Source organism: Peromyscus eremicus, chromosome 5, assembly GCF_949786415.1.
Source record: "Peromyscus eremicus chromosome 5, PerEre_H2_v1, whole genome shotgun sequence".
In the NCBI taxonomy this organism is placed as follows: Eukaryota; Metazoa; Chordata; class Mammalia; order Rodentia; family Cricetidae; genus Peromyscus; species Peromyscus eremicus.
Genome location: NC_081420.1, coordinates 81,820,972 through 81,843,342, shown reverse-complemented (window position 1 = coordinate 81,843,342; position 22,371 = coordinate 81,820,972).

The window sequence follows — 22,371 nt, the reverse complement described above, 5'->3', positions numbered from 1 at the left end:
AGCAGAAACCTCAGTGTACAATGAGTCTTTTCATTAATGGTCTCTTTTGTGTGTTGTGGCAGAGGAGGGTGAATTTGAGACAGGATCTTACTGTACAAACCCAAGATAGCCCTGAACTCTGTGTATCCTAGGCTGGCCCAGAGTGCTGGGTTACAAGTAAATGCCTCGTTTAGAAGGTAAGGATTTAACTTACCTTCTCTTAATTGGTACATAATTATGTAAGTGTGTCTGACACTGACATCTTGCCCACTCTGAAGCTCTCTAGGCTGTCTCAGTAGACCATTGTCATCTCACTTCTTTAAACTCCAAACACAGGATTTATCCTCTGACCCCTTGGAACACCTCGCATCCTTTTCTCTTTCATCCACTGGCTACAAACATTAGACTCGTTTGGGTGGCCCAGAAAAACCAAGCTTGCTCTTCTTTTCTTCTGTTAAACACCCAGGCTTCTGAACTATTAATTACATGGTGTTAAAGCCTGCATCTTAACACGTTTTAACAGCACTCTAATCAAAAGGTGCTTTATAATGGACGGCAATTTACAAAAGTAATTGCAGTGTTATGCTAGAGCGTCCACAGTGCTGTCCTAAATCCAGAAAAACCAAAAGCAAATGACAGTGTCTTCTTGCCCTCCCATGCCCTTCCTCTGGCCACTCATTCCCAGCCTTCATTCACTGTTGCATTAACTTTTCTTGGGAGATGCAACCAAATGTGTATTTGCCATAGATTTGGCACCAAGGACAGACCAAAGCAGCGATTCTGTGCAAGTTTATCTGTCTCCTTTACAGCATGGATGAGGGTGACTTACAGGAGAAAGTGTCTAGACACACGAAATGGGATCATCCGTTGTGCAGGCTGAAAGATCTTAGATGTTGGGCTCAAGAGAAACACTGAGAACAGTTATTGAGGTTAAGGGGTCTATTTAGAAGATTGATTGAGACCATGGACAGACAGACAGACAGCAGCATGACTCTGAGGGGAGTTCAGGCCTAAAGCCACAGATAAAGAACATGGAAGGGGTTCTGAAGACCCACATGGTAGAGTTGGGGGTCCTTTTTTATAGGTGTCTGGGAGGGTTCATAAGGAGCCTATAGCCAGACTGAGTCCTCAACAGGCTGCAGGGAAGGGGATGGGGAAGGAATGCACGGCCACCAGCATCCACAAGTAGAAACACCCTCTCTTCCTCAGATGACATAGAATGGAGGAGAAATAAAAAGCCCTGTGGCAGAACATAGATGAATAGAAACAGGCTAATTTAAGTTGTAAGAGCTAGTTGGGAACAAGCCTTAACTAAAGGCCAAGATTTAATATTTAATAATAAGTCTCCATGTCATTATTTGGGGGCTGGTGGTCCCAAAGAAAGTTTGATAAGAAAGACTGACTACATACACCCTGGCTTCCCACTTCACCTGGACAACCTGTTCTGAATCATTTTGAAAACCTGTGAAATGTGAACTTATCACTGGAAATGAAGATGACTTGGGAATTGTTTGATATACAGTGGTCCTCACCCCACCTCTACCCCGTGAGCAACCTGGAAGAAAGTGTAATGGCTGTGGGCATGTCACAGGCAGGGTTCATCTCCATCTATTCCCAACCCCCCACCCCGCCCAGTCTCCTGCCTTGGGATGTTTTCCAAACAAACCCCCACCTGTTTTGCTCTATTGAGGTAGAGGAGTCATGGCAGAGGTGTGGGGATTTGGTTTTGTAGTTGCTAATATTTTTTCCTCACTCCTCAGCTGTTGTGATTCAACCTTCCAATCTGTTGTTTTCCTCTGACATTTAAACCTGCTGTCAAGCCAGAATGAAAAATCAAGGCAGTCACAATAATCAGGAGCATCACTCAAGGATTGGAAGAGATGTAACAGCTGCCGCAGGCTCTATTTAGCAGGTTCTGCTCGTGTGTGTGTGTGTGTGTGTGTGTGTGTGTGTGTGTGTGTGTGTGTGTAGATCAAAGAACACCTTGTGGGAGTCAATTCTCTCCTTCTACCATGTGGGTTCTGAGAATCAAACTCAGGCCATCAGTTTCGGGGACAATTGCCTTTACCCATTAAGTCACCTGACTCGCCCAAACCTATTTTTAAATATATACACACATTTTTGTCTTGAGAATTGCTTGTATCAATGAAGCATGATCATATCTGTCTCCTTTCCCCCTTCAATGACCCCCAAATTCCCTCCACTAAGACTCCCTCCAAAATTCATATCCTTATTTTTATAACCCTGTAAGTCCAATCAGTACTGTCCATATATGTGTGGGTTTGAGGTCAGCCCCTGGAGCATGGAAATCTAGCAGTAGCCACACATACAAAAACGATGATTCTTCCTCCCCCAGTACCTATCAACTGCCAATATCTCCCCTGTAAGGGTTGGAGCCTAGAGAGAGCCTTCCCCATCTATGCTAGAATTTTGGCAGGACTGATCTTGAGCAGGTCTTGTGCAGGTGACCCCAGCTACTGTGAGTTCTTGCAGACAACAGTCATATCATGTGCATAAGACAGCATTTCACACATTCATTCCTGTCCCCCTGTTCTTACAGTCTTTCTGCCTCTTTTTCTATGATTTTTTTCTGAGCCCAGGTGGTGATGGGAATATCAATGAAGTTGTCCACTCAGGGCTGAGCATTCAGTCTCCTATTCTCAGCACTTGGACCGCTTGCACATGTTGGCATTGGCTGCTGCCCACGTGGAAAGAAGCTTCTCTGACCAAGGTTGACAATAGCCCAGTCTATTGGTATAAATATAAATATTTAGAAGATAATTTGACATCATCACCGTTCAGGAAAATAATAACAGGTGGGTTCTACCCTAGGGCCTTTGATTACCACTGTCATGACCAAGATTATAGAACCAGGCATGAAATTCCCTGATCTGGAGGTCTCAAATCCAACCAGAAAGTGGTTAGTTGTTAGTTACCCTTATAAAATTCATGCCACTACTGCGCAAGTGGACGTATCTTGCCTGGCAAGTCAGTATTGCAGAGTGCAGAGTCCAGTGCTGGGTAAGACCATTGCTGTATTTTCTCTCCTAGTATCCTTCATAGCACCACACCCCCCCTCCCAGTGCTGTGACAGCTGACCAGCATGAGGTAGTTTTCCTGGTTGGTTTGAGGTAGGTTCCCCTATATTCTGCAGCCGCAGTGTGGGGTGTCTTCAGCAATACAGTCTTAGTGTATACAGATATATTGGAAAACCAAGGACAAACGTGCAGCTTTTTTCAGTGTGGATTCTGAGGATTGAACTCAGGTCCTTGTGACAAACATTTTGCAGACTGAGCTATCTACCCCACCCTGGGCTCTGTTTTTGTTGTTGTTTGTTTGTTTATTAAATGGAATGAAGTATCCAGGCATAGTGGATCATGTCTGCAATCTCAACACTGGGAGGGGGCGAGGATAAGGCAGAAGGATAGAGAGTTCAAGGCTAGCCTGGTTATATAGTGAGAGCCAGTCTCAAAAGAAATGGAATGGAATATCTGTTCCTTATAGCTGAACCCAAGACTACTGTTGGAGCTGGCTAGATTTAGGAGGAGCTGCTAGGACACTACAGTCTAGTCTGTCTTCCCAGTCATTGTGTAACTTAGGCTAGGGTTAAATTCAATATCCTTCTGCTCCAGTCTTCCCAAGTCCTGGGATTACAGATTTGTGCCACCACAAAGAAGTTCTCATTCAGAGACAATGATTCATTTCACAACCCCAGGCACCTCTATTATATTGTGATTTAATCCATGTAATTATAGGAAAGGATTTAGACTTTTTTGCCTGAGCAAAAAGAAAAAAAAAAAGAGTATATTATGAAGTTATTAACAAGGTCTTGGTTTTCCCGACTACAAAATTAATGATACCAATCGCTTCACTAAAGGGATAGCTATTGCAAAAATAAAGTCATTGTTACCTGAACAATGTCAAGGAATGATGGATGACCCCTATTTGACCTTCTGAAGAGGAAATGACGTATTTGTTCAAGCTATACACACTGTCATAGACCTCCCATCCCCTGCTCAGATGGTTTCTTGTCCTTCCCAATCTCTTCCTTCTTTTTCTTTTATACCTCTTTCTTGCTATTAAAAAAAAACACTTTAGAGGGTTGACAAGATGTCTCAGGGAGTGAAGTGCTTGCTGCTCAAGCATGAAGACCCAAGAGCATCCCCAGAACCCACAAAAAAGCCAGGCATGGCAACATGTCTGCAAACCCACTGCTGTGGATATGGGAACAAACATCCCAGAGGCTTACTGGACAATGAGCCAAACCTATGATCTCTGGTCAGGCTCAGTGAGTGAACCCATCTAAAAAAATAAGGTGGAGAGTAATTGAGGAAGACACTCATATCAACTTCTGACCTCTAAATACATGCATATGCATATGCACTCATACACATATAGCACACACACACACACACACACACACACACACACACACACACACACACACACACACCTTTAGGTAAATTAAATATAACTGTCTTTAACTGAGACAAAGAACAGTTCTCACACTGGGAAGCCCCTAGAAGCAGTGTAGGATTTGTAAGACTCTAGGCTAGCTACATAGCTAGATAATGCTTAGAGAAACAGAATGAGAAGTCACTTTCAGGGAATGGAAAGGAGGAAAAGGTAAGTTTGACCAGTATCTTTTTCTATTGCTATGGTAAGACATCATGCCCAGGGCAATTTATAGAAGAAAGAGTTTGTTTGGGGCTTACAGTTTCATAAGGTGAGTTCATGACTATCATGGCAGGGAACATGTCAGCAGGCAGGCACAAGCAGCTTCTCAACGCTTACATCTTTATCTGAAAGTAGGAGGCAGAGAGAGAGAGAGAGAGAGAGAGTTAGCTAGAAATGGAGGGGGCTTTTGAAACCTCAAAGCCTACTTCCAGTGACACACCTCCTCTGACAAGGCCACACCTGCTAATCCTTCCCAAACAATTCCACCAACCTAAGACTAAGCATTCAAATCTATGAGCCTATAGTGGCTAGTCTAATTCAAACCACCACATTCCACTCCTTGCTCCTCATAGGCTCCTGGCCATACCATAATCAAAATGTGTTGAGTTGAACTTCAGAAGTCCTGTAGTCCTTCATTCTCAACACTGTTTAGAAGTTCAAAGTCTCTGAAAGTTCCAAGTCTCTTCTGAGACTTAAGTCAATCTCTTAATTATAACCTTCTATAAAATCAAAAAGGAAATGACATACTTCCAACACACAACGACACAGAAAATATATTACTGTTCTCAAAGGGAAGAAGGGAGACATAGTGAGGAATCACTGGATCAAAGCAAGAAGGAGAAACCCCGCAGGGAAAAATACGAATGTCTGATGTCAAAGGGCTTAGAAGGCTCTTCCTCTTCAGCTGCTGACTGCAACACACTTCTCTCTCTTGGGCTGATTACACCTCCTGTCTCCATCTCTTCTGGAGACAGACTCTGGCATCTCCAACATCCTGGGGAGTTCAGTGTGTTCCAGGCTTCACTTTCACAACTCTATGCAATGGCATCCCCAGGTCTCTAAAAAGGGACTTCCCTGCCACATGGATGGCCTCAGCCTTAATCGTGGAGGAAGATGCCACAGCCCCTTTATTCCTGTATCTTTCATCATTCTAAAGGCATAGCCATGTGGCCATTGCTGCCAGGTCCAGCTGACTGCTTGGGATGGAGATTGGCCCCTCCTTGAATTATATTTGCATAAGTAATGTAATGATATTTTGCTGCTTTATAGGAAGAGATAATTCCTGAGACCTTTTCTTTTTATAAGTTAGAAGCTTATCTGGGTGAGGTCTTGCCTTGAAGGCATCAATCCTTTTATTTCACTATGAATCAGGCCTCTCATCTCCTTCAGCACAAGCCTTGACTCCAGAATTAAATTTTCTGGTGCTCATTTTTTCCTCAAACTGTACATTTTATATTTCTTTTTGCCCTACTTGCTCCTTTTCATTGTAGACCTGCATAAGAGTAATCACTAATAACCACACCATAGAGTTAATCTGAGGCTGTCTTGAATTCTCCTCTGTCAGTGAAATTAGTCTAAAACTCTTCAACTTAGCCTCAAGCAGATTCTTCAGGCAAGGGCAAAAAGCAGCCATAACCTTTGCCAAAATTTCACAGGAATATTCTCTAGCCCAGTGATTAATATTGTTCCCCTTTGAAACCTCTTGAGCTGGCCTCTAGAATCTACATTGCTCTCAGCACTACTGCCTTCCAAGCTCCTTCCAGAATGGCCTATTGAGCCCAACTCACAGCATTCAACCAATTTCCCAATCTAAAGTCCCAATGTCTTCCACATTACTCAAACAAACAAACAAACAAACAAAACCATCATAGTTAGACCTGTCACAATATCCATTCCTGGCCCCAAATTCTGTCTTAGTTGCCTGAATTCAATTCCCAGCACCCACACTGGGTGGCTCATAACCAGCTGTAACTCCAGCTTCAAGGGGAATCCAATGCCCTCTTCTAACCTCTATAGAGGTTGTATGTATGCACATACATACATATTAGCAATGAAGTAAAAATTAAAATATGATGGCTGCTTTATTCAATTTTGGTTTGCTGAAGTCTTGCTGCTGTGATTGGCTGAGACTCAGCTGCCTGCTAGACAGACAAGTTCCTGTTAGGATCCATACTTGTTTATATATAGAGTTAAGTTGCAGTGAGCCAAGCAAGGACATGATTATATTTGTATGGAAGCTCTTTTGGGCCAAATTCAGTTTTATTTAACACTTCTTTTTAATTTTTAAAAACAATATGATTATAGAAATCTCCTTGTGAACTGAATCTCTCTGGGGAAGCCACAGCTTGGTAGAAGAGGCTGCACACTGACCTTGGAAAACCAAATCATCATGATTGTGGTGAGAAAAAATGCTGAAGATCAAGAGCCAGAATTGTCTTGGGCTATCTTTAGTCCCTCTTAATGACCATTTACTGTCCATCTCTGGATCTGACTCAACATCCTTGTGACTGCCAGACAGAGCTCTTAGAGTATAGCCTTAAGCTGAGCTGACCTCTAATGACCTCTCAGGGCCCCTCTAAAGGATGAAACTGTTTACTGCTTCTGTAGAGCAAACGACTGAGCTCAGAGGTGCTGAGTTCTGCATAGTCTACTTCACAAAGTCACGAAATACCCAAGGCCTCCCATTTCTCTCGCCTCAGTTTCCCTTTTCTTCCCACCCTTTCCACCTCACTTTGTTATTTTTCTTCGCTGCTTCTTTGAGGCAAATTTGAATATAACTGAGTTTAATCGTATAAGAACAGTTCTCTCAGATCACTTCTGTCAGACTCGGGGTACGCCATGCCACTGGGCAACCTTTAGAGGGAGAGCGAGGGAAGTGACTTCCAGGAGGCGGTTGTCTTTTCTGGCTCTACAACCCTAAAGTTGACCATGGTGTAACTTGTTATCTAAATCCTGCAGATGTGGGTCCCTGCTCTGCTGTAGCCCACCTACCTGATGCTACCATCTAAGTAATTAGTAAATATATCAATTTAAGGTTTCCTCATGTTTTGTCATTATAAAAGTTTATATAAAATTGCCAAAGTGGAATATATAATTCAGCATAATTGAATCTATTTTCCTACTCCAGGGTCTCTCATGTCTCTCTCAGAATAAACTATGTATTTTAAGATTCAGTTTATTATCTGTGTCTGTGTGTAAGTATGTTGCATGTGAGCACAGGTGCCCATGGAGGCCAGAAGCTGGAGTTGTAGTCTTGGGGGTTGGGAGAGAGATGTTAAACTGGTAAAGCTACCAGTACCCTAGTCATCAAATACCATGAAATCTGAGAAGGATAAATTTCACCTATGTAAGCAGAAATGAAACAGCTTATTAAAATAACAGGGGGTTACTGGTTACCTAGACAGCTACCCCAGGTTCCTCCATGGTATTTGGGAACAGAGGTCCCAGAGCAGTATCAGTCTTCAGCTGCTAAGCCCAGAATATCTTACAGACTTTCCTGTGGAGTAGGAATTTGGGGAGACCAGCCTTGCTTATCTTTGCAAAACAGGGCAATCAACTCGCCAGTGTCCTGTTTGTCCACAGTCTGGACAGGATCTTGGCAGCAGTTAAGGTGAAAGGCAGTTTTTTTCATTCCATGACTGGCTTTACTATATTTAAAACAGGCTCCAAAAGTTCTTCTGTGCCCATCCATCTTCCTTGGAGGAGATAGGGGTACTTCCAGGAGCTGGCATGTCTCTATCATGAAAAGCTTTCTTATTAAATGCCATATTCTTAGATCTCTGAAGCATTTGAGGATCAGGGAGTCATTATCAGGGGATGTTAGGTAACTAACATAAACTAAAAATATTGTTTATTTAGTTACTTGTCTTAGGCTTAACTTTGAGTACATATATAAGTTAAATATGAACATATTAAAGAAGTTTATCTTTTGTGAGGTGACTGACAGTTAACTTGTATGTCTTGTAAGATTAGGATTTTATAGCTTTATCCCTGTTAAGTTTAGCCTTGAGAAAATAACAATTTCTGAAAAGCAAGGAAGATAGACATACATTCTCAAATTAGTCTCTGTTAGACCTTAGGTAAGAAGAGACCCTTTGCCAGGCTGCTTAGGTCACCATTTTACTGCATCATGAGATGGGAATGCTTTAGTCTCTGGTTTTCAGCTGTGGTTCTACATTTTTATTTCAAGAATAAAGACTTAGAGCATAACCATAATTTGTAGAAGGCAAAACCAAATTTTAACAGTGTAAACAATTTAGTGTCTCTAAAATCAATACCAAGTGGATTACTCTTACATTACAAAATCTGGCTGCCAGCAAGATATGTCCCTGTACGTGAATGCATGAGGTGCAGCTTTAATACCTCAGTAAACCAGCATTGTTTTAAATCCAATTTTTATAAACCTTGTTCTCAGGACAGGACAGGAATTAGCATACAGAAATTCATCTTAATCCAAAATATCTTGGAGACCTATCGTCTCCTTGGTGGGCCCACTCCATGTGGTCACCTTTAATCAAGATGGCTATGAAGTCATATGACCTCCCTCTTCTCCATCCTTAGTCAAAATGGTGGCTGTCCACATGGCCGTACTTACAGTGGTGGCAAACCACGTGTTGTTTTCCGGAGCAGTCACAATTTAGAGTTACAAATTTAAGTTAACTTTTTGTTACAGATTTTTAACCACACTCAATTCCTTAGCTGTTTTAAAAATAAGATAGAACAGCATAAAATAACTTTCATGTTATTTATACCCAAATGACATAGGAATCTCTGTCATTACATCAGATTCAATGGCCAGGAATCCCAGAGGCAAATTCTGAGCCCAGGCAGCTAGTTGTAATAGTAACTGCTGAGCTATTACCAAGACACATGGAACACGTAAACTCAGGCCTCCAAGACCAGTCAGAAACAAGCATGCAGTGGCCACATAATTCACACACCCAACTGAGCCTGAAGTAATCCTGTGTGGCTCCCAGGTCCACAAGAAAACAGACAGGCACAGATCCATCCATACATAGAAAGACGGGACTTCTCTAACAGCAAAATAAACAAAATTTTCTGGGGGAAACAGACTTTGTTACAAATTATATAGATTTTTTAAACCATGCCAGATTAGCAACTTATAAATAAATCCTGAAATAAGAGTTTACAGTATAGAATAGCATGCAAGGAATCTTAGGAATAAAAGATTTTTTTAGGAATGAGTAAGTAGAGCTGTAGAGACTTGGGAATGTGGGTCTGCAGGCCAAAAGATCTAGAGTCACGTGGAGAATACAGCGGGCTAGGGTTTAAGCTCTGGGTCTCCCAGGCTGTTCAGAGAGGGGAGCAAGCAGGAGAAACGTTCACATGGGTGCAGGAGACTGAGCACACATGTATCCATGTGGAAAGTAATGTAGGAAGAATCGGACTCTAAAATTTGGAATTAGATTCAGTCACAGATCCATACATACCGTACCGAGGGACAGATCAGCAGATGCTGTAAGGGGGAACACAAACACAAGGATGGGACATTTACGCAGTTTAGGGTGGGAGAGCAGCAGAAACAGGCAAAGAGAATGGATCCATTGAAAAAGGAAAACTGGGTACCTTCTGGTGGGCCCTGCCAAGCTGTGCCATTAAAAGAACGCATCAGGAGCTACAGAGTTTGTGCAAGAGGTTTATCGGGAGATGGGGTGAGTGAAAGAGCAAAAGGCCATCTGGGAGGGGAGACACGAGAGGCAGGTAGACAGACAAATGGAGAATGGGAGGGAGCAGAGTGCAGACAAACACTGAACAGGGAAGGCACAGGAATGTAAAGTTCGAAATCCTGGATGAGGGAGTTCAAGCCATGGTATGGTATGAGACAGCCCCAATTTGGATAAATTTTGCAGTAAACACCCCAGGGGTGACTGAAGATCGGGCATGGACCTGCAGTTACCCATTTACAAGCCTCTTTCTGGAGATTGAAGGCTATAGGACTGTGACCAGTGCAATAGTCTAGGACCGAGGGGGTGGGTGTGGGAGCTGCCTTTGTGCAGAATGTCTCCTGTACAAAGGACCATATGAAACAGAGACCGTCTCTACACTGGAAATGTGCTGGGGTTGTCGGGTGCTTCAGCAGTGTGGCAGGAACTCTGGAAGTCTTTGACCCAGAGGGATCTAGGCTCAGAAAAGATCGCGGACCTCTTATAGGCTTTTGGTTTGGAAACGAGTGACTTACCTGCACCCAAGAGTTGACTCGGTATGGCGGGGAGGTTTGGCGTAGGTATTAAAGACGAGTGGCTTCCCATGCCATGCCTAGGGATCAGTGGGGAATGCTCAACTCTACCCGGGCTTGGCACCAAGAAAATAGGTTTTCATACCCTGATAACAGGTTTCTCTGCTGACACAGTAAGCCAGATCAAGCCGAATTAAACAGACCAGGTCTATTGAGCAAAGCATCCCTGGGTGACTTTCCACCCCTCAGAGGTGAGGTGGGGGAAGGAGCAGAAGACATCACATGGCTGTTCTTGAGGAGGGCCTTAAATACCCTGTAGGCACAACCTTGAGCAGGCAGCAGCTTTGGGGGAGGAGCCTTAACTTTTGGCAGTTTTTCTGAAAGGTGCAGGGTTAGGAATGGGAGAGTTGGAGACTCCAGTTAAACACATACTTTTTTTTGGGAAAGATGAACTTTTCAGGAGTACTGTTGTTTTGCTTTGCTGAGGTAGTTAGAGGCCTAAGGAGCTTTTCTGTAGCAGATATCCTTATGTATTTTGATTATCAAATACCTTTTCCTAAAAGTACCAGAATTACACCTGAGTCTTCCCATTCCCGGTCCACTGCAGAGATCCCAGACTGATTCATTAGCTCCCACCATCTTTTAAACGCCTGTGCAGAAATGATTCTCAGTTACTCCCACACCTCTCTTGGCAGTTACGATGTAGAGACCAGGCTGGGAAACACTGTGAATGAAGTGGATCCGCAGCATTTATAAATGTGCCCTGTGAGCTGTTTTAGCACTGACTCATTAAGGTTCTCATTTCAAGAACATCCCCCACCCCTCTGGTCATATCAGGATAAGCACAGCATTCTCCATGGGTTCCATTAGCTTGGACTCCAGAGTGTCTCTCTGCCCAGCTGTGACATAGAGTTTGTTTCTAGGCACTCTAGCCTATAGTTGCTGCCCACTCCCCCCTCCCCCCTCTGACGACGGGAGACACTCGGTAACTATCAGCTAGCTGTCTTCACTTGCGATGATGATTCCCTGCAATACTGAATACAGATGGTCTGTGCACAAACTCCTCTGTAAATTCTGATGATGGGAAATTAAGTAGTTCTATAGAAAATGGTTGGATTAAGAGATTTTTTTTTAAGAATTGAGTGCATAATGTTGAAAAGCATTCAGGGGTAACCTATGCACAGATCCTGGAACTGTACACTTTGAGAGACACAACAAACCTTAGATGCCCACTTATCTTAGTTAGGGTTTCTATTGCTGTGAAAAGACACCATGACCACAGCAGTTCTTATAAAGGAAAACATTTAATTGGGGGCTGGCCTACAGATTCAGAGGTTTAGTCCATATTGACATAGCGAGAAGCATGGCAGCATGCAGGCAGATATGGTGCTGGAGAGGTAGCTGAGAGTTCTACATCTTGATCCACAAGCACTAGGAAGTGAACTGTCACAGTAGGCATGGCTTGAGCACATGAGACCTCAAAGCCCACCTCCACAACTTCCTCCAACAAGGCCACACCTACTCCAACAACGTCAAACCTCCTAATAGTGCCATTCCCTATGGTCCAAATATTCAAACCCATCAGTCTATGGGGGCCATTAGTATTCACACCACCACACCATCCCTGGTCTCCACACCTGGAGTCTTCTCTCCTGAGCTCTGTCAGCACCCAGCACACACTGTTCACATAGACACTCTGCAACCCAGGCAGGTATAGGTAGAGTCATGAACACCTTGGAGTCCAGACAGAAGGAACGAGAAAAACCACTGAGAAAGCAGCAGACCTGGAGGGGAAGAAAGAGTCAAGTCGCTAGGAACCTGGTCTACCTGGCTGATGGATATGGAATCTTCTCATGATGGGAAAGGCCAGATTAAATATCTCTTCCTGGGGATGTTCTTCAGGCAGTAGGCTAGAAGGAAAACAAATAAATAACCAAGGTTTTTTGAATACAGCAGTGTGTTTTACGAAACAGCCATCTTTGTTTGTAGGTGAAGCAAAGTCTTGATGTTTTCAAGCACCCTGTGATCATCTGCTGGAGAGTTTTTACTCTCAGCTGGAAGCAACGATATCCTAAATGCAGAATCAGCCACTGTGTGCTAAGAGCAGGGGCGCAGTCCTTCAAGAAGTGGGAAAGTGGGGAGCACTGAGTGACAGTACCAATGGCAGATAGACATGGAGACCAGCTCTGTAGCCAAGCCCCAGCAGTCCCGTAGCCCACTTATAAAATAAAGATACAGACGCTTATATTATTTAAATTGCTCGGCCATTAGCTCAGGCCTACCATTGTCTGGCTCTTACTCTTATACTCAGCCATTTCTGTTAATCTATATGTCGCCATGTGTTCTGTGGCTTTACCTGCTGCCTTTACATGATGTTCCCTGGACGGCGGGCTGGCGTCTCCTCCTCTCTGCCTTCCTGTTCTTTCAATTCTCCTCTCTGCTAGTCCCGCCTATACTTCCTGCCTGGCTACTGGCCAATCAGTGTTTTATTTATCAATCAATCATCCACAACACAGCTCTGAACACACTGGACTGCTGGGACCGCCTCCTGGTTAGCCTTTGTTGTATGGGGAAGCAGGGGCTGAGTGTATTGGTTACTTTCTTCATTGCTATTAGAAAATACCTGACTAAAGCAACTTAAAGAAAAAAACAGGTTTAGTCAGGCTCACAATTTGAGTAGAGATACAGTCTATTGTGGCAGAGAAGGCATGATGGCAGGACCACAGGGGGTTGGTCACACTGTGTCCACTGTTAGGAAGCAAAGTGGTGATGGCTCATCACCAATTCACTTCCCTGTTTTTCTCCATTATATTCAGGCTAGCACCTTAGCCCATGGGATGGTGGCACCCACATTTAGCATGGACCTCCCCTCTTCAGTTCAATCTTTCTGGAAACATCTGCATAGACACCCCCCAAATGTGTGTTTTCAGAGTTATTCTGATCCCCTGTAGTTGACAATCACAATGGACCAACACACTGGAGATCTTGCTTTACTAAATATTTTCAGCACCTGACAAGGTGCAGCGGGCGGGACATCCTCGCCCACCCGTGTCTGAGGGGTCATTTTTGGTTGATGAGTGGATGTTAGAATCATGTGGCAACATCTTCAAACAGAAGTCTGAGCTGGGGTCAGAGCCCAAAATATGCAAATGTGGTCTGCCAGTATGTCAGGCCACGGATGATGTCTGTGGAAGATTAGGCTCCAAATGTGATGTCTCCAGGAAGCCAGTCCTGACTCTATGCTCATTCAACCTGGAGCTGACTTTTACTTCCACCATTTGGAGTAGTCTGGGAAACGGTATTCATCTAACTTAACTTCCTTGACCTTAAGATCCTTCATGTTTAAATTTAGACAGTTTATTGAGGTGTCACTTAGACCCAACACTTTCACGTGACAGATTTTGACAAACATCCCCTGTAGTACAACCACTCCTCCATTAGCACAGCACATCTGCAACCTCTGCATTTCTGCCCAGAATAACGTCTCGCCAGTCCCATTATTTTGCAGTTTCTAGATCCTCATTAATGAAACAAGGCTGGCTTTTTTCACTGAGGCCAACACTCTTGAGATGCGGCCAACGTGTTAAAGTGTAAGGTTTTAATTGTAGTAAAGTTCACAACCTTCTTCTTTTATGAATTATTCATTGGGTAACTTTTCTTGGAAATTTTTTGTTAAAAGATCACAAATTCTTTATCTTAAGTTCTTTTCCAGGTTTGTCTTTAATTTTATTTTGAAATGCATTTGTGTGAGTGTACTTGTCACAGTGTGTGGGGGGGTCAGAGACAACTTCCCCTCATGATCCTATGCATTTGTTGGAGTGAATTGAAACTGTCAGAATACACTGGTGTATGAAAGCCACATCAAGAAAACCAGGTCCCAATATGTATTTGACACAACAGACCACAGAAGAGGGTGGAACTCCCGCACCTGCACCCCTGAAGAAATGCACTGCTAGTACTATGATAGCAACTGCCCCCGAGGACATATCGTCTGACCTCCTGGGTGTGAGTAGAGGGATCAACAGGCAGAGAATCCCCAACTGTCCCAAGGGCTTCCACTTGGCGTCGTTCCCACTGTGGATGTGGTGTGTCCACTGCTTTGCCCAGCGTCCTGCTTGTTTGTCTGGACCTGTTGTCTACTCATTGGTCTCAGGACCCATCCTCACCTTTCACCTCAGCAGAATTCAACTTCCCAGCTCAGTCAGTAGCCTGTATGTGACCCTCAGGCAGCTAGGACAGTTTCTCCAGGTGGTGTGGTCAGCTGTCTCACCCACGGACCCCATCTGCATTTCCATCAGTTTCCCGGTTTCTTGGGACTTCAGAAACCTCTTTAACTGCAGTCTCAGAACTCCTTGTGGTCACTCTGTCACCCCACACACATACGTATTTACTATGAGATATGTAACATGTGACCTGAGAGTTAATATTAGTAATTAAGTTGGCATTGTTGTTAGCTGATGGCAAGCTGATACACACTTAGACGTACCTGGGGAGAGGGAACCTCAAATGGGGAATTGCCTCTATCAGAGTGGCCTGGGGACATCCCTGTGTGGCATTTTCTTGATTGCTGATTGGTAGAGGGGCCCATATCTGCCATGGGCAGTGTCTTCCCTGGGCAGGTGGTCTTGGGTTATATGAGAAAACAGGCTGAGCAAAGTCACAGATAAGCAAGCCAGTATGCAGATTTCCTGCAAGGCCTCTGTTTCAGTTCCTGTCTTCATGTCTCTGCCTTGAGTTCCTGCCCTGACTTCCCTCAATGACAACTGTGATGTGGAAATAAGGTGTAACAATGTGTAAGGCAAATAAACCCTTTCCTCCCCAAATTGCTTTTTAATCAAGATGTTTTATCACAGCAGTGGAAAACAGGACTGATTGAGATTCTAAACCTCCTGGCATTTGCCTCTGCTGCATTGTCAAGGAAAACCAGACCATGTGGCAAATTGCTGGCAATAAAATCATTGACCCCTGCAGATACGTTATGCAATAAATTCTGACACTGTAGAATGGCACAAACATGTTCATCTGTGTTTCTGACATAGTGGTTGCACGACCTTCAATGCACATATTTATTTCAAAGTCTGACAAAATGGCAATTCTGTACCCAAAGAAATGTGTCCTGGCCATTCCCCGGAGGTACTTTCACCACAGCATGGAGGAGTCTTCTATGAGTGAGCAGGACCCATCAGAGCTACTGGGTTACCCACTCTGCTTCTATTGGGGGCTATTTTTAGCTGCTCAATATCTGGCCAGTAGAATCCAAAGCCCCGGAGCACGGATGCAGAGTCTTTTGAGGAGCCTCCACTGAATAAGTATTTGTGGAATAGATAAGTGGAGGTCCCACAGGGCCACACATTTATCACTCTGCTCAGGATCCTGCACTAGCTCATTCCTTATCCTGTCATTGCAGACACTGTTTCAGTGAGGACAAGAAGCCTTCTGCCAGGAGGGACCATTATCTCCCTTGCTTGATCCAACCTTTGTTGTGAAAAGCGCAGCGCTAAGAACAAGCACGCAGCATCCTTCCACACAGAACTTGGGTCCTTTCAGTGCTGTCTGGCTGAAGTGTCTGCATGCCAGATAATGTGTTCAGCCAACGGGCTACTCTGCACATCTAGACACAACGCTGATGTCCCTCCGACCCCCAGCTTCTCTGTCACCAGACAGCTTCAGGCTTAAGGGAAACAGCTGGAATTTGCTTATCAAAATTGCTCATACATTCTGATGCTTAGCTCCCAGCCCAAACTCTGGCAGGTACTGCTCCTGTCCATTGTGAGAATCCATTAGCCCCCCACCTCCCCCGAACACATCTGAGCTTTGGTATTCTCTGGCTGTCCCACTATCTGTCCTTAGAAGTTAGATGGGGCTGGAACCGAGTCATAACAGAATATGGTCCAATACAAGAGGCAGCCTGTGCTGTTTGTGCAAAGAGGAGCATCATTATGCCAGGACATGAGAACACCTACAGCCCACAGAGCCTTGGTGTGCTGGCCTGGGAGGAGGCCAGGTCACTTCTGGACAGTTGGCCACAGTCTCTGGCCTCTGGGTGAATGCAGAGAATGACATCTTCCTCTGTGTCTGTCCCATGCTTTCACTGGAATCTTAGGGCAGGAATCTTAGCCTATGTAGCTCCAACAAGCCAGGCTTAGCCACCTCTATACACTAGTTTAAAAAGGAAGTAATGATGAAAATCAGAGAGCAGAGAATCAGTCAGTAGGGCTGGCTGGGAAGAACAGATGAAGGCGCCCAGAGACTCAAAGTTTATCTTTAGGGTACAGACAGAAGCTTAGGTTTAAACATAGAAAGAACTGGAGTAAGAGACGAGTATGCATAATAAATCATCCTGGACAAAGTGTGGTCCTACCCATCAGTATCTCAGCCATAGCCCTGCAAGGTTGAGTGCTCATCTCTGTCATCCTCTGAGGGTGATACTTCCCCAGAGCACAGCCTCTTCATCACATATCACTGTCCTCATCTTAGGGGTCTATCCTGAGGCTTTCTTCACAGAGAGGTGGCTTCATAGCCTTTGTCACAAAGATGTTGATGGATCTACCCTTCTGTTCTTGGAATCCAAGCTGTCTCAAGAGGAAAGCTTAGGGACAATGACTTCTCTCTGTGCCTTCAGCCTTGAAGAGGCATGACAAATAGGTGGCAGAATCCAGCCGGAGTCTGAGCCAAAGTGAAGGAGACAGACACAAGACGAAGGCAGAGATGCCAGCTTTCATCACTTAGCTTGTGGATTCAAGTGACAAGCCGTATTAGTTCCTCTTCTCATTGCTATGACAAAATTCCTAACAGAAGCAACTTAAGGAAGGAAGCTCAGCTGGGCTCGCAGGTTGAAAGTATGGTCCATCACGGCAGGGGAGGTGGGGCAGGAGGGTGAAGCAGCTGGTCACATTCCATCTGTAGTCAAGAGGTAGAGAGAGGAATGCTGGTGCTCAACCTACTTTCTCTTTTTACGCACTCAGGGATGCCCACCCATGGGATGGTGCTGTCCATGCTCAGGGTGCTCTGTTAAACCTGTTTGGGGATGCCCTCATAGATAGACCTAGAGGTGTGTTTCCATGGTGACTCTGGATTCTGAGACGCTGGCAATGTAGATGAACCATCCTGGGAGTCAGTGCATTTTAGCAATGGTGGCTCCCAGCTGCCCACTATACCATCTGTACAACTCTGCACAGCTAAGTTTTGCACACTGCACTCTGCTCTCCTTGGGAGAACTGCTGTTTGGACATGGCCATGTAACATGTACTTGTGTTGTTCCTTCCATATGTTGCTAACGTTTGTGGCCTTGACATTGACTCATATGGACAAGTGCTCTTGTTATCCAATTGTCCCAAGTGAGGCCTACGGTTTAACACCTTGGCCAGTCATACTTTGTTAACAAGTGACAGAGACAGATTGAAATCTGAACACCCATATATCATAGCTAATAACACTGGGAAAATCTGCCTCCCACAGGCTAACAGTCCAAGCAGGAATGAGGATATTCTAAAGACACACAGATGCCCCTAACACACCCTGGCAATTGGACTGTTGAAAAAATGGTCCCCAAGAAATCTGAATTTCTCTGGGGAAATCTTGTGCTGGGAGAAGGCAAAGTTTAGAGTTTGGTGTTAGCCAGAAAGGGAGCTTATCTCCCAGAAAAAGATTGCACACAGCTCTGACACCTTGTCAGAATGAGATCAGAATGAAGAAGGGAAATCATGGGGACATAAGAAAGAAAAGGAGTCCTTTGCCTTGGGGTCTGGCTGATGCCTTTCACTAGCAAAAAAAGCCCGAATTCTAACATGGTTAACAGCTACTGTGGTCCTTTCTCCCTTCCAGCTGTAAGCCTCTAGGAATCTCACCCAGAAATCCCATGTACAGGAAAAGGACATGTCCTTAACCCCATATGCAATCCTATAATCTCTGATTTTCCACTGTCAGATTATAATTCCATCCAAGGAATCTCCAGAACCATCCTATAATCTTGATTATCAAAAGAGAGAAAAAAAGAAAGAAGTTCTCAGCAATTTTTGAGATGTAACTTGATAGCCACCAAAACAGTACATATGGCTAATGCTAATTTCAGTTCCCCTTTGAGGAGCACATGCCCATACTTGGGCATGTCTAACTGTTTTTCTGAGTGCCTGTCTTTCTCCTAACCCTCACACTGAAAGTCTGTGTTAAAATAACTTTAATAAAATCTCCAGCTTTTCATGGTACCAGAAGGCCCTCTGCAAGCTTCCAAAGGAGGGAAGAGCCCACAGTCCTACCCAGCTCTGATGTCTGTGAACCACGGCAATGACCAGCAAGGCATGATGATCCTAAGGGCGCAGTGGTGGCATGCACACGTTGGCAGTAACCAACAGCTCTCTAATTGGGTTTACGATCTGTTCAACAAGAGGAAAATTATGCCTGATCCTGGAAACAGAGCTAGATGCCAAGGGCTGGTGAGGTCATGGATCTTAGGGGAGAATCCGCTGCTTTACTAACCCAGCCTAAACCCTAACTACATTCTAAACGTTTGTCTTTGTACCCACAGATAAGTGTAGTCATCATCCTCTATCAAGGAAACCCCTCAGATCAAGACCATTATAGAGAAACACAACTAATGAAACCACAGAGCTGTGGAGCACCCCCAGTCCCAACCGATACATCAACAAGACAGCTCTTAGGTGGTGTAAGGCTCAGGGATCATTGCAGAAGATGGAGTGGAAATATGTTAAGAGCCACAGGGACAGGGAGTTTGATGTGAGATTGTGTCTCTTGGTTATGTCAGAAGCTACACTCCTAAAGTCTCAGCAGCATGACTGAACAAATATGAGCTGAGCACAAACAGTAATAGACATGTTCAAATGGATAGGGGAAAGTCCAGGAGGCCTTAACCCTACAGGCAGCTAAGAACAGGGGAAATAGTCTTCCCCTGGGGAGAAAACACCAGTCAATTATTTAAAATCAAATGACCAACTCCAAAAGCGTGCACATACAAGTAACTTATATGTATTTAGCAGACTGTGTTTATGTGTTTAAATACATATATGCATATATACATAATGACAATTTCAAAAAAGAGGCCATGAATTTGAAAGAGAGTGGGGAGTTTATGAGAGGGGGGAATTGGAGGGAGGAAAGAAGAAGGAGAATTATATAATTATTTTATAATCTCAAAGGATTTTAAAAAAGACAACTCCAGCTCTGCTTCATAAACCAGCTAATCTGAAATTCTTTTCTGCATCGAAGCCACAAATCCTGAACTGAATCGAGGTCCCTAAAAGAAGAGAACTCCTCAGGCTAAGAGTGACAGTGTGGAGCCTTGTCTGTCCCCTTACAGCTCACAGAGCCACTTTGTAGGAGAGACTGCAGGAGAGAATGATGGGCAGGACCACACCTTGACCAGGACTGCTTAGCTGTGGATACCTCTTGCTCTCTGTTAAAACCTAAAACTAATGTCGGGGCCCCAAAGATGGACTTTGTCGGAGGTCACCGGACCTCTTTGTTACTCTTTCCAATGCGGCCATACTAAATAAACCTCCTTTCTCTGCTTTTCACATGACTTCTCTGTTTAACTAGTGTATCAAAGACGGGAGCCTGAGAACAGCTTCTTAGGTCTGCCGGCGCACAGGTGTCTCTGGAACATCTTCATTTTTGGTCCACTGAGTGCACCTGTGGAGGACTCCAAGGAGACATACCAGCATTGATATGGTGAGTAGCAACCCCGAGTCTTCAAAATCAGAGTCACACAACAGGCCAGATAAAAAACTACAGCTTTCCCTTTCCTGCCTCCTACACAGACAAGGCTAAGGGATGCTTCATGGACCAGAGCAGCTTCAGCAAGTGAAGGACCTGCTTTTCTGGGTTCTGGGTACGATGCTATCCTGGCCTGTTTAGTTCCCGTAGGAGCCATTCATTACCCACCTATGTTTGATTCAGAATTCTTTAAATTGTCATGTAAAATCCTTTAGGGAATGTACAAGTAGAGCCCTAGCTTCCCCTGGCCCAAAGAACTAAGGATGTCCTTAGCTAGCATCTGAGATATGGCATAGACTTTCCCCTCTTTCTGGAACCCACCTGTCACATGTTTCCACCAGACAATTTGAAAAGTGTCTTGATTTATGACTTTCATTGTTCCTTGACTGTAAAAACTTCCTGAAACAGATATTCACATCGCAAAATGGAATTTGGGACTTGGAATTTGGGGTACTCTGAATCCCTCTTTAAGGTGGGAGCATGTTCCTTGTTGGCAGTCCCATGGCCATCTGCAGGGAAACTGTACCAGAGGACAGAGTGTACACACCTGCTATGGTGGTGGCAATGGCTCTGTCATAAACAGTGTTTCAGTTCCACACCGGTCCTCAAGTCCTACACAAGCTGGCAACTGCCCTTGATGTGATCGACAGGTCTGTTTAGACTCTGAGCAATGACGGCTACATTTTACAAAGTGCAGCTCATTTAGAGGCCCTGTGCCTGTGGCTCTACTCTGCCAGAGTGCTGTTGTTACCCGAGACTCTTCCTGCTCATGCAATGTCACAGATACCTGGCAGGCACTGGTCTCTACTGCCTGTGGGGCCCAGAGAAGCTTCGTAAGGGAAATGTGGCACTAGAGAAATAGAAGGGATGCTGGGGAAAGAGAGGAGAAGGGATGCTGGGGAAACAGAGGAGAAGGGATCCTGGGAAAACAGAGGAGAAGGGGTGCTGGGGAAACAGAGGAGAAGGGATGCTGGGGAAACATAGGAGAAGGGATGCTGGGGAAACAGAGGAGAAGGGATGCTGGGGAAACAGAGGAGAAGGGATGCTGGGGAAACAGGAGAGAAGGGATGCTGGGGAAACAGGAGAGAAGGGATGCTGGGGAAACAGAGAAGGGATGCTGGGGAAACAGAGGAGATGGGATGCTGGGGAAACAGAAGAGAAGGGATGCTGGGGAAACAGAGGAGATGGGATGCTCCCTCTCCTGTCTTTCCTTCCTTTCTCTCCCCCTCCTCTCATCTTCCCATTCTTTCTCTTTCTGCTTCTCAGTTCTCATTGATGAATCTCTTACTTGTGCTCTGTGTGCAATGTACCAGGATTCTTCCCAAAGGTGACAAAACTGTTTGTTCTGTCACAAAAGAGCCACCTACCTGAGGCCTGACAAGAAGTGAATGGGCCTCTGTAAGGCTGTGGTGTCTGGGAGTCAGGCTAGAGCGAGGAGGCCCTTAGATGGCCTGAGAAAGAAATAGGAGACTGCCCAGTCTGGCTGGGGAGCATCTCTGTGGAAAAGTCACCTGCCCCAGTCACCTCCCTGCTGCTTATCACTGTCCTCTGGCCAAGTCCACACTCCTCCTTCGAGGTCGAGAGGAAGTCTAGAACCCAGAGAAGCCTCAAAGGAAAACTTCCACTTCATCACAGGAGACAGATATTTAAGCTGAATTATCTGCGTTTACAAAGAACAAGAGCTTTGAGCATCTGTGGTGAGCTTGGCAGTGATAGTGTGTCAGAAACTCCTTAAGGAGTGAATGGAGGTTTCTCACCAAAATGTGCTTTGTTTAGCCAGGGAAATGTTTAAATGAGAGTGTCCCTCAGTGGATGGCTTTGAGTATCAGCCAAGCTCTGCCTGACTTGGTTGGTGACGGTGGGTTGGATGAGGCTCCTGAAGGTCACGGCTCTTCAGTGGGTCACATGCTCATTCTTAGGTATCTAGAGACATAAACCAACATTTTTGAAGATTAACTACTCAGCTCTTACATCCCAACTCACCCTGCCTGCTCAAAGACAGATGGTCT